The sequence below is a fragment of the Pelobates fuscus genome, chromosome 1 (assembly GCF_036172605.1).
Source record: "Pelobates fuscus isolate aPelFus1 chromosome 1, aPelFus1.pri, whole genome shotgun sequence".
Classification (NCBI taxonomy): Eukaryota; Metazoa; Chordata; class Amphibia; order Anura; family Pelobatidae; genus Pelobates; species Pelobates fuscus.
In genome coordinates this window covers 460,470,714-460,484,631 of record NC_086317.1, presented here as the reverse complement: position 1 = coordinate 460,484,631, position 13,918 = coordinate 460,470,714, and the positions used below count along the sequence as shown (strand labels likewise).

Below are 13,918 nucleotides of genomic sequence, written 5' to 3'. Positions count from 1 at the left end.
GAGTCTAAACCGGTTTGCATCAGGGCGTATAATAAGTACATGGGGGGTGTTGATTTGTCTGATCAGCTGATGCAGCCGTATCTTATTTTACGAAAAACCAAAGCATGGTATAAAAAGGTGGCTATCTATCTGATGCAAATAGCAACCCACAACTCATTTTTGCTTTTTTAAAAAAAGAATCCAGGAAAAAACACCTTTCTCCAATTTCAGTTGAAAATAATTTATTTAACAATTTATGGAGATGTAGAAGTTCCAACAACGGTGCAAGCTGAGTCCAGACATTTTATTTTTAAGTTACCGCCAACTGCTAGAACCTCCCCCCCCCCCCCCCAGAAACGTTGCCGGGTCTGTTTTAAAAACGGGAAAAGGACAGACACCCCTTTTCACTGTCCTGATTGCCCTTCGAAACCAGGACTGCATGTAGGAATATGTTTCAAGCTGTACCACACAGAACAGTTGTAAGAAGTGTTCCTGAATTTTTATTTTATTTTTTGTTTCTTTGGAAAGCAGCCATTTTTTGTTAGTCAGTTTCCTTCCCCCAAATCTCCAGTTAGATTCTATTTGCAGGAGTCAGTTTAAAGATTGCTGCTAAATGTACATTTGCTACCTGCACATTTGGGATAACACGTTTTCTGGCAGTAACACATAACCAGCTGGCCAAAACCAGATGTTGTGTGCATAAAAAACAAAATAAAAAAATTACCACTACACTTTCTTTGGGGGGCAAAATGGTTGGGGGAAAGAAGTCAAAACACCCCATCCTCTATAACCGTTGATGTCTACTTTATAAAAATATATACTATATATACTGCCATGATGGTAACATTAACTGGGGGGTGCAAAAATATGTCAAACTGAAGATAGACCAAGCATACCTATATATCAAGTTGAAAAACTGACATGTACAAGATCTGATTGTTGCCTTTTGGCCTCCAAACAACCCAACAACCCTATACATGGGGCATATCACTGTACTCGGGAGATGTTGCTAAACATATTGGGCAGTGTTTGGCAGTGACACATAAGGATCTGATAATTCATGCCTAAAGTACAAGGTGTGTGAAAAAAACAGAAAAAAACTAACATTTACTAACTCAATGTTTGACAAAGCCTGGTGGTAGAATTAGTGCATGGAAAGTGTAAAAATTCCACCATGTGAAATACCCTAGGGTGTCTACTTTACAAAAATATATGGTTTAATGGGGGTAAAATACATTGGCCGACTTCAAAAATGTCCCAAATAGGACATGCATGCAGGTTGACTACATGTCAAAATTCCAAGCTGGGAAACTGATATGCGCACCTGCAAAATGTGGCCTTTTAGCCCCCAACCAACCCAACACACCTATACATGGGGGGTATCCCTGTACTCGGGAGATGTTACTGAACACATATTGGGGTGTTGTTTGGCAGTGACACATAACAGGATCGGTAAGTTCATGCCTAAAGTACAATGTGTGTGGAAAAAAACAGAAATAAAATTACTAACTCAATGTTTGACAAAGCCTGGTGGTAGAATTAGTGCATGGAAAGTGCTAAAATACCACCATGTAAAATACCCTAGGGTGTCTACTTTTAAAAAAATATATGGTTTGATGGGGGTAAAATACATTGGTCGGCTTCAAAAAAGTCCCAAATAGGACATGTATGCAGGTTGACTACATGTCAAAATTCCAAGCTGGGAAACTGATATGCGCACCTGCAAAATGTGGCCTTTTAGCCCCCAAACAACCCAACACACCTATACATGGGGGGTGTCCCTGTACTCGGGGGATGTTAATGAACACATATTGGGGTGTTGTTGGCAGTGACACATAACAGGATTTGTTAATTCATGCCTAAAGTACAATGTGTGTGAAAAAAAAACAGAAAAATGTTTACTAACTCAATGTTTGACAAAGTCTGGTGGCAGAATTAGTGCATGGAAAGTGTTAAAATACTACCATGTGAAATATCCTAGGGTGTCTACTTTTCAAAAATATATGGTTTGATGGGGGTAAAATACATTGTCTGGCTTCAAAAATGTCACAAATAGGACATGCATGCAGGTTGACTACATGTCAAAATTCCAAGCTGGAAAACTGATATGCGCAGCCGCTAAATGTGGCCTTTTAGCCCCCCTACAACCTGACACACCTATACATGGGGGGTATCCCTGTACTCGGGAGATGCTGCTGAATATATATTGGGGTGTTGTTTGGTAGTGACACCTAACAGAATCTGTGAATTTATACCTGAATTGCAATTTATGTGAAAAAAAAACAGAAAAAATAAACTACCTATGCAAAGTTTGGCAAAGGTTTGTGGTAAAATGGCTGCATAGAAAGTATCAAAATATTCTTAGATGAATACCCTGGGTTATCTAGTTTAAGAAAAATATATACATGTTGGGTGTTTTTTTGGAGATTTATGACATAACAGTGTTACAATGTCACTATTGATACATTTGAAACAGCAATTTCCTACTTGTACTTATAGCCCTATAACTTGCAAATAAAAGCAAAAAAGCACGTAAACATTGGGTGTTTTTAAACTCAGGACAAAATTTTGAATCTATTTAGCAGTTTGTTTCATTCGATGTTGTACATCAGTAAAAGATTTTTTAAGTAGAAGTCAAAAAACATGTTTGTTTCTTGAATTTTTCACCATATTTTATTATTATTTTTAAATTAAATTATATGACATGATAAAAATAATAGTATGTAAAGAAAGCCCTTTTTGACCTGAAAAAAAACCAATATATAATTTGTATTGGAACAGTAAATGAGAGAGCGTAAAATTACAGCTAAACACAAACACCACAAAAGTGTTAAAATAGCTCTGGTCCTTAACGCACAAACATCGCAAAAACAGGAAAAGTCAATTGAATTGTGTTTCTTTTTTAAACAATTTAGTACATAATCCTACATATAAACCATGCATATATTGTTTCCTGCATTTTATAAATGTAATCTGAAGAAAACAACTTGCAAAAGCTGCAAACCTGCCTTCTGCAGCCTTTGCAAGCCCTCTATGTTTGTCATTGAGAAGCCTCTGTGCTGGAACCATGCTCACACATGCAGGCAGTCATGGTTTTCCAATGCTTCTTAATGAGCCTTAGTACAGCTCATTGAGAAGGGGGGAGGTAAGTACACACTAGCAAAATGCACTCTAGAACTATTGGAAGTGTAAGAAAACATCTTGCTGTCAACCCTTTCCTAAAATGTTAAGACAATGACAGACTCCAGACACCTAGAGCACTTCAGCAAGTGTCTGGAGTGTTCTTTTTAATCCTAATCGGGACAGAGTTGATACATTACATTGCTACATTATTATTATTATTTTATTATTTATATAGCGCCATCAGATTCTGTAGCGCTGTACAAAGGGAAGTGTAAGAAAACATCTCGCTGTCAACCCTTTTCTAAAATGTTAAGACAATGACAGACATCTAATGAGACATCTAGTTTATACATCTACTGCTTTAACAATATCTGTGAAGTGGTGCCCTGGGTACTCAGGTAAGTGTCAAATCATTTGAAGATGGTTTGACTCTTAACCAGGGACAGTGTTCTCGGGTGGCTATGGTGCTTAGAGTGACCCATTAATCTCCTGTAATATACACAGTTATTCAAATCACCGTAACTAAACTTAACTCTAAATTGGCAGAAAATGGCCAAAAGTAGCCCATAAAAAAATCTCAGTAGCTGGTTCCTAAACAATGTCTGAACCATTAACTATATATATTACAATGTACCTAGTGATAAACAATATTAAATATATAAATAAATGCATACATATAAATAAAGATATACATAGAAATGCATGCACACATACAATATAATACAGTTCCCTGGACCTCATATTCTGTAAGTTGTCAGAATTCTCACACTCCATTCCCAAACACCAAATGCAGCAGTGTGAGAGCTAATACAGAGTACTGAGCGGACGGGTAGAAAAATATCCACTTGCTCAATAACTCGCCATGTGATGTAGAATGTTAGCTATAATCAGGGGCGGGCTGGGCCGGGGGGCAGGGAGGCAATTGCCCCCCAGGCCGCCCGAAAATATTTTAGGACCGGCCGCGGCGGGCCGGCCCTTTAAATGCTGCAGCCGCCGAGCGCTCTGTAAAGAGCGCTCAGACGGCTGCAGCTGCTTTTCCCTCCCTCCCCTCCCCTCCCCTGTAGGTGGCCGAGCTGCACTCCGGTCCGCGGTCCCGGCCGGAGTGATGGGAAGGTGCACACTGAGTGTGCACTTCCTGTCAGTCCGGCCGGGTACAGGAAACAGAAACTCCTGTTCCGCGCGGAACAGGAGTTTCTGTTTCCTGTACCCGGCCGGACTGACAGGAAGGTGCACACTGAGCACTTTCCTATCACTCCGGCTGGGACCGCGGACTGGAGTGCAGCTCGGCCACCTACAGGGGAGGGGGTAAGAAGAAGCGGGGGGAGAGAGTAAGAAGAGGGGAAGGGGGTGGAGAGTAAGAAGAGGGGAAGGGGGTGGAGAGTAAGAAGAGGGGAAGGGGGTGGAGAGTAAAAAGAGGGGAAGGGGGTGGAGAGTAAAAAGAGGGGAAGGGGGGGAGAGTAAAAATAGGGGAAGGGGGGGGAGAGTAAAAATAGGGGAAGGGGGGGAGAGTAAAATAGGGGAAGGGGTGGAGAGTAAAAAGAGGGGAAGGGGGTGGAGAGTAAAAAATAGGGGAAGGGGGGGAGAGTAAAAATAGGGGAAGGGGGGGAGAGTAAAAATAGGGGAAGGGGGGGAGAGTAAAAAGAGGGGAGGGGAGAGTAAAAAGAGGGGGGGGAGTAAAAAGAGGGGAGGGGGAGAGTAAAAAGAGGGGGGGGAGTAAAAAGAGGGGAAGGGGGAGAGTAAAAAGAGGGGAGGGGGGAGAGCAAGAAGAGGGGAAGTGGGGGAGAGTAAGAAGAGGGGAAGGGGGTGGAGAGTAAAAATAGGGGAAGGGGGGGAGAGTAAAAATAGGGGAAGGGGGGGAGAGTAAAAAGAGGGGAAGGGGGGGAGAGTAAAAAGAGGGGAAGGGGGGGAGAGTAAAAAGAGGGGAAGGGGGAGAGTAAAAAGAGGGGAGGGGGAGAGTAAAAAGAGGGGAAGGGGGGGTGAGTAAAAAGAGGGGAGGGGGAGAGTAAGAAGAGGGGAGGGGGAGAGTAAGAAGAGGGGAGGGGGAGAGTAAGAAGAGGGGAGGGGGGAGAGTAAGAAGAAGGGGGGAGTAAGAAGAGGGGGAGTAATTAGAAGAAGGGGGTAAGAAGAAGAGGGGGGTAAGAAGAAGAAGGGGGAGTAAGAAGAAGAGGGGGAGTAAGAAGAAGAAGGGGGTAAGAAGAAGGGGGTAAGAAGAAGAAGGGGGGTAAGAAGAAGAAGAGGGGGTAAGAAGAAGTAGGAGGGTTAAGAAGAAGAAGGGGGGTAAGAAGAAGGGGGGAGTAATAAGAAGAAGGGGGTAAGAAGAACAAGGGGGGAGTAAGAAGAACACAGGGAGGAGGGGGTAAGAAGAACACATGGGGGGTGAGAACACACAGAGGGAGGAGTGAGAAGAACACAGGGAGGGTGGAGGGGGGATGAGAAGAGCACAGGGAGGGTGGGTGAGTGTGAGAAGAGACCGCTAGGGGAGGGTGGGGGAGAGGAGAGACCACTAAGGGGCAGGGGAGAGCTCTAAGGGACAGAAGGGACAGCTCTATAGGACAGGGGGCAAGACAGGGAGCTTTTTAACACTACGCACACACACACACACACACACACACACAATGCATCCCTATACATACACAGAAACACACAATGCATCCCTATACATACACAGAAACACGCAATGTATCCCTATACATACACAGAAACAGAACAGGCTTCCCTTACACACAGAGAAACACACAATGCATCCATTACACACACACACAATGCAACCCTTACACACAAAGACAATGCATCATTTGCACACATACACAGAAACATACAATGCAAACCCTTACACACACATGCAAACACACACACTGTTTTTCTTACATACACACAGAAACACAATGCATCTCTTACACTCAATGCACACACATACAGACACACACCTTGCATCCCTTATGCATACAAACACAGATTCACACAATGCATCCCTCACACACAAACAGAAACACATAATACATCCCTTATACACAAATACACACTGCTTCCACTACACACAAACACACTGCATCACCTGCACAAACTGGTATCCCTATACACTACATACCATAAGCACACATATTAGATAACACATAACACATCCCCTACACACTCCACTCCCTGTGAGCGAGCTCATGGGTGGGTGGAACATATAAGTGGACTTATGAGTGGGCCTTATGGGCATACTCACCGTCAGGCACTGGGGCCCAGACCTTGAGCTGTGTAAGAGGCCCCCCAAAAATGGAGCTGCTTCCAATTCTCCCAGAACGTTGAATTTTGTGACCACAGTTGCAAACAGCCTCCAGAGGTCCTGTTCTACACCAGACCAGTGGAGCCTAACTGCAGCCCATCATCATCCTCATCTAATTGTAAGTAGGCAATCTAGTATATTATTAGTGACACTAATCTATAATTTACCTCACATTAAAGGGACATTATAGCTTAATGAAGTGGTTCTGGTGTCTATAGCTGGTCCCTGCAGGCTTTTTAATGTAAACACACACTGTGTGCAGCACTGGCGTTAGTTCATATGGCAGATCATATGGGTGGGGCATTGTGATGTCACATGGGGGGGGGGGCGGCAAATTTATATTTTGTCTAGGGCGGCAAAAATCATTGCACCGGCTCTGATCCTGGGCTGGTGCACCAGTCTACTGTTGACCCACAGGAGGGGAGTTCACTGATTGCACTGCACTCTCCTCCTGCCCAGACCCGTCTTGACCGCAGTGCAAGTGCCCTCTGCCCTCTGCCCCTAATTTACAGTGGCTCACACTCACAACAAGCAGTGCCTGGAGCCCTTTGCAGAGACGGAAACAAAGAGGTTCTGCGGCAGATGGCCGTCCTGCAAGCCTTACATTAAACAGCTGTTCCCCATGCAGCCACAGGTGGCGTTGTGCTGGGAGACTGTGATTACTCTTCACTTCCTCCCAGCCTACAGAGCAGCGCATGGGGGAGAGTGAAGGAGGCATGATTTAATCTTGAATAAATCCTCTAAGCAAACCTTTATAAATTTGGGGGGATCAGCTCTGTTTCCACAGTTTATTGGTGTTTACGCTCATCTCTGTATTAATATTGAGGGATGTCTAAGTAGTAACATCAGTGTGTGTCAGCAGGGCCAGCCGTTGGGGTGGGCAAGCTGTGCGGTCACGCAGGGTGCCATGACAACAGAGGCGCCCGGCGGCCAACACAGCTCACAAGTTGGGTACACCAGCATATTTAATTTAAACGATTCGCTGGTGGTCCACTGGTGCGCACCAGCAGTAGGTGCAGTCAGATCATATCCTCTCCCTCGTGGTTCCGGCGCTCAGTTAGTGAGTCAGAGCACAGGCTCAGAGATTCTCTGCTCTGACAACATTGAAAGTCAGAGCCGTGAAGGAGCAGGTATGGCAAAGAGCTACTGATTAGCATAACATCAATATCCGTTATAAAACCAGAAAAAGGTGGGCATGGATGGTGAACTGATTTGGTGGCGCAATGGGCCACTTGACTGGTTTTGCCCCCCAGGCCTAAGGCTGCCAGCCCTCCCCTGGCTATAATGTAAGGACTTTGCAAGGCCCCTACTAGTCATGGGGACCTGTGTAATTGGTGCTCCATTCTTCTCACACATTCAGGGTTGCTCACTAAACTCGAAATGCCCCCGGTCTGGATAATAAAAAATTATCCAATACCCTTTAGGGTAATTCAGAATTCAAAATAAAGGAATTCTTCTCTAATGTATCATAATCTGGATATTTCAATATAGGTTCTGAATTAGAATGAATGCATGCAGTTCAGATGCAACTGAATGAAATAAAAACAGGACTGAGTAATGAAAATATGCCATCAAATGCTCAGATTAAACAGAATTGCATACTGCCTGCAACGTTGGTGCAACCAAATGTACACTATTCAGCTTAACCAGGATGTCCGGACAAATAGTGACCAATTGCAATACAATAATTTGCACCATATAGCTATCTAGCTCCTAGTGAGAAAGGGTTAACGCCGTCGTTATACATCAATAATAAAGCAGATAAGTTTCGTTTTTAAAATACATGATTATTTAATAATTATTTACTGATCCAAGCTATCAGGGGAATAACAAACACGATGTAGATTGGGTAAATGACTGCAGAAGCCTTTAACCTGTTTAATGACTGCAAGGGTTCATTTCTGTTCAGCTTAATCATAAAACTGGCAACCTTGTAGACTTCACATATGTAGTCTCTTTGTTGGCACATGACCATCTTTGCTCCCTCCTATCCTAAGAAGACTCCGGCTAGTAACGCCCCCTAGATAAACAAATAGTTGTCAATATTTGATTGTCAATTAATGATACTCCCCCTCGACTCACCTTATTGCATATGATTTAAAAGCTGTGTCCTGTTATAAACATTGGACATTTTCTGAATCAGACTCCAGTGTATGTACTATCATAATGTGTCTCTGAGATCGCGGAACGTGGAATGGACTGGGTCGAACAATACTTTAAGTCCATGGCAGAGAGGTCTGATGATCACCTAGGAGTATGTTCTAACAATGACCTACTCAATGCTCTCCCATCACCATATGCAATATGTGAGATTTAAAGGTGTTAAATAATATGTTGTAGGTTATCAGAGATCGCATGAATGAAGCAGGCATCTTATTGTTTACCAAGTAACTATGAGAGAGCATGTGAGGGGTAGTGAAGGAGTGAGTGTACGCTCCATACATGCATTGTATAAGCAGGGTGAAGCCTAGCATCCCAGTGAAACATTATAGGCCTTTTTTCAAGTTATTACAGTTACATGTGCAATAAACTAACTTCAAGAAAAATAAATTAATTATTTTACTGTTTATGATCAGTTGCCTTATAAAATGGTCACTTATTTATTTTGACTGGAGCTTATGATATAGTAAATCGGTAAACATTTTCTTATTAATTTTTAATTATGTGTTTTTAATAGGTTTTGTAACAGAGATTACAAGCTGTATATCCATTTTCTAATTAGTTTTATAATTTCTTACAGTAACGGTTTTATATTAAAACTCTTTAAACCGTAGTGTAATTGATATTGATTGTTGCCATCTTATTAGGAAATGGGATTTATTCTAGCTTGTGGATGTGATATACATGAAAATATAAAATACTGATGTTACAGGATAGATATAGAATAAAAAAAGTAGGAGTTGTGATGTTTGGAGTACCTTCACACCATTCCCTGGTAATCAGGCAAACTATTTTGCAACAATTTGCCTTCTTACTTGGTCCCACCGGGTTCCAAGGCTCCAGTAATTGTGACTAAATGGCACCTGGCTTCTGCAGAGCTGTCGAATCTGGATGAACCAATTCATTCATTGGTTAAAAGAGTCAGCTAAACACTCTCAGCCAATGAATGCCCTTCTGTACATTAAAATCTGCACATAATTTACATTTAACAGCCTGAAACTCTTGCTGGCTAATGAAGGTCTAATAACGTTGCCACAAATGGATTTACACCTCCAGCAGGAAGCCCCAATATCGGTGCATGTGCAGCGTTTCATACACCACATTTTGACACGCAATGTCCCAGCCTATGTTTGTTTTGGTTCGTGAATCTGAATTCTGTCCCTGGTGCCAAAAAAGACAAGGTTCATGGGAAACAAAGAAGACTGCTGACTGGGGGCAGTCACTAAATATTGATTTTATTCACAGATCTATTGAGAAGTGAGAAATAAATAGGAAAAACATGTAAAAAAATGATCTTAATATATCATATATAAATACAGATTTTTTTAAAAAAAAAATGTTTACTGCTCTGCTTGTTTTTTTTTTGGTTATTTTTTGTTATTTTCTTTGGTTATTTTTCTCACTAAATCTGTGACCCAAAATGCAGGACAATGCACCTATTAGTGTATTACAAAATATGTACCTATTATTAGATTATGTATATATGTTGCATTACACTGATTGGCCCATGTTTGTGCCCTCTTGCTTAAAAATGTATTTCTTACCCTATAGTGCTAAACCCGGCGCTGGCTCTGCCCCTTAGGGGAAAGCATTGGATTAGCTAAAATCGGCACGGGAGCTAACCAAATGCCGTTTTGGCTAGTCAGGACCTCCTCATAGAGATGCATTGAGGGAGCTAATATACTCTCCAGAACAACTACATTAAGCTGTAGTTGATCCAGTTTGGTTAGGTGACTATAGTGTCCCTTTAATCTGACTTGGCCCCTGAATCAATTTTTATAATATTTAAATTTTTCCAAGCTGTACCAACATATGGCTGAAATTCAGGCATTCCAAATTTTTTTTTCTGTTTTTGGGAAAAATTGTTCGACCTAAACTAAAAACTACAACTATAGAATCCATAAATGTCTGATACACTTTAAAGAAAATAAAATATATGATCCTTGTTTAATCCTGTTGTTTATCAGTAATTATTCTGATACAATTAAAGTACAATTTAAATACAATTTCTTTTATCCTCATCTAATGCCTATTATGTTTTTATAAGATGTAATTAGCGTAAAAGCAAACATTGTTTATTTATGAGTGTACTCTAATTTCTACCTAGAACTATCGTACTAATCTAAAGATAATAATTGCAAATGCATAAATGTGTTGATTGAAACAATATATGTAAAAGTATTTATAAAAGAATATATCTTAACAAATGAGTGATGTACAATATATGCGCAGTAAAAGATGATCAAACATTAACATATTTTAGAAAAACAAATTAAGTATGATTTTTTTTTCACATTTAAAAAAAAAAAAAAAAAGGTTTTGAGGCTGCATCCTTGCCTCCATTATTCGACATTATCTAAAAATCCCTGATATTGAGTTCACAGAGTCAGTAAGGCTGATAATGTTTGACAGACGTTCAAACCAGCTTTTCCTCATGATCAAATAAAACGAATTTCTGTTGCACGAGGAAGCTGACCTAGATTCATAGCTGGGTTTATAGATAAAGGAATGTGTACAGACGGATATTTCTTATCTTAACAGGGCATTTCAGAATGGGCTTTTGAACTTGAAAACTTTCTTCAAAGTGAACAATGTTTGTTTCTGCTAATAACAACTACACAATTACCGAAACAGAGATGGGAAATAACCAGATAGCAAGTCACATCAATTTCTGAAAATAATATCTGAAGGCTGCTTATAAATAGGATATAATTGTGAAAATTACTATTATCTAGCATAGTGCTTCCCACAAATTATTTACATTTAATGTTAAACATTAATGTGAAATGTTAAGTGAAATATGACAAAACCTCCAACATAAAGTAACCACACTTAAAATTAAAATTAAAATATGCTAACCAAACTGGCTAGCATTTGTAAGAATGTCAATTTTTTTGCCATCATCAGAGTTATTTAATGATCCAAAATAAAGCAAAAAAACCCAGTTTCAAGCACTTTCAATTTTTCAACAAACTAGGAAAAAATTCCTTGTTGACACCAGAATTGCAGTCAGATTTATCCCTGGTTTAAGAAGCTATTGCCCTACAATGATATCCTCTTTAGTTTAGAAAAACAACATCTAAGGGGATATGATAACATTATACAAATATATTCGGGTCCAATACAAACCATTGTGTGGAAATCTATTCACAAACAGGACTATATATAGGACACGAGGTCACACATTTAGACTGGAATAAAGGAGATTTAGTCTAAGGCAAAGAAAAGTTTTTTTTTAAAGTAAGAACAATAAGGATGTGGAATTCTCTGCCTGAAGAAGTTTTTTTTTTTTATCAGAGTCCGTACAGATGCTTATACAGCAATTAGATGCAAACTTGCAAAAACATAATAAAAGGATATCATTTATAAATGTATATAAATCAATGTGACTGATGGTGAGCATACACACATAGAAGATTCCAGAAAAGTCTGAGCATAAACAAACACTTCCCCAAGTTTAGTTCACATAAATGCTGATCTGACACTACCTTACTTGAAAGCCTTGATCCCCATGACCTGAACTACAGCTACCCATTAAGAGACAATTTTTCTGTAAGAAGACTAAGAGTTATAATAAACTCTCACCCTTGAAATTATGGTATTGCCAAACAACTGAAAAGAAAAGAGTAAGAAAGGAAAGAGATACAATCAAGTAAGGTTAGATAGAGGTTATAGGAAATGTCCAAATAATATCAGATACTCTTTTGTAGTGATAAAACTATTATTTCTAGGTTATCTAGATAATCAATCGAGGCAGTCACTGCCATCTACCTAGGAACGGAGAGTTTGTGATCTACAGGGTTTTTATATTTTTCATTGTCTCATATTTCATTTAGTTTTCATGCCTGTTTTTTTTTTATCATGCATTGCGCTGAAATGGATAAGTGTAGTAGAGGCATTTTAGATTATGTAACGTTACCCCCAAAAAAGACAGTCTTTCATGGTACCTCCTGCAAGAGGTTACACCTCACTTGAGACACAAATGCATACATATTAATAAAAAAATCTCAGACACTCACTGTGATTGCTTCCCGGCAGATTCATTGCAACGTTTCGACCTATGCAGGTCTTTATCTAGCTAACACCACAGTGACAAAATTGCCCCCTGCGGCAACCGTACCTTATCCTCCTTAGCCAGAATGACGTAACCCGGTTGCGTACAGTAGGCGGCCCGTTTTCTTCTGGCTCTTTTTTCAATTGTGTTTAACCTCAGGTACTTTCATTCAATTATATAATCTGGGTTATTTGATACTCTTATTGAAAAAGATGTGTGTTTATAATTGTTGATGTGATCTCTTATAAAACCTGGACTCTTTTTATCTTTGCTTATTCCTTTTCTTAGCCATTTATTTGTTTATTCCTTTCCATGTTTTTTGAGGCTCTGATACAATGTCTTGAATTATTGATTGAATTATTAGAAACAAATGTTTTTCTAACGAAATTTGTAATTGTTCAATGATTATTTGTTTGTATTGTGTGTGTATATAAATGCAATTTTGTCACTGTGGTGTTAGCTTGATAAAGACCTGTATAGGTCGAAACGTTGCAATATATCTGCCTGGAACCAATCACAGTGAGTGCCTTAGATTTTTTTATTAATGCGTATTTCTTGAAGTTTGCTGACCCTTGCTCAGTAGCACCCTGTGTTGAAGTATTGTGGCTGACTGCGACCCAACCGCTTTTTTCTACAAATGCATACATAGTGACAAATGATTCAATGTACTGGTTAATGGTATCAATTTCACAAAATGTGTTTTTGAAGTACTGTCCAAAATAAAGAATAAATAAAAACACATCGTGTATATCCCTTCTCCTCATTTTTGCTCATACTGCCTTTTAGCAATCTACTCCTGGAACACATTTCTTTGTATTGTTCATCATCCACCTCCATAACTAGTGTCTGTTAAATTCCTAAAATGTGCTTATTTAAAATTATCTTAACTAACATCTTTAAATCCTCCACTTTGCCTTCCCCTCTACGTTGAGTCTATTTTGTTGTCTTTTTATGTTTTCCATTGCCTCCCATGAGCAGTCATTCTATCACTTACTTTTCATTTCTATGCAGCCAGCATAACATGGACACTCTAGGTATTCCATTGAAGTGGTTATAGTGCCTGGAGGACCCTGGTGCCATTCAGTGTTAAAACAGTTTTTGGACCGTTGAACGCTAAAAGAGGGTGCCCAGCAGCCAACACCTCAACCCTTCTGAGCTACTCAGGCTTATAAAAACACACTAGCCCAAGCAACGAAGGGCAGCAGTGATTGGCTGAGAGTTTCAGCTGACCACTCCCAACCAATCACAGCCACCGATAGCTGGTATGAATTGGAATGGCTAAGGAATTGTGTAATCTCTGTCTTAGCCGTGGCTCCAGTAAGGTCTGAGTT

The 13,918-nt window shown here is 40.1% G+C and overlaps 1 protein-coding gene across 1 annotated transcript in view; it reads left to right on the top strand.

The window, feature by feature from the left end:
- LOC134572042 (cyclic nucleotide-binding domain-containing protein 2-like) overlaps positions 1-13,918 on the top strand; it is a 259,641-nt gene that overhangs the window by 111,577 nt on the left and 134,146 nt on the right. The gene's annotated exons all lie outside the window — the stretch shown is intronic.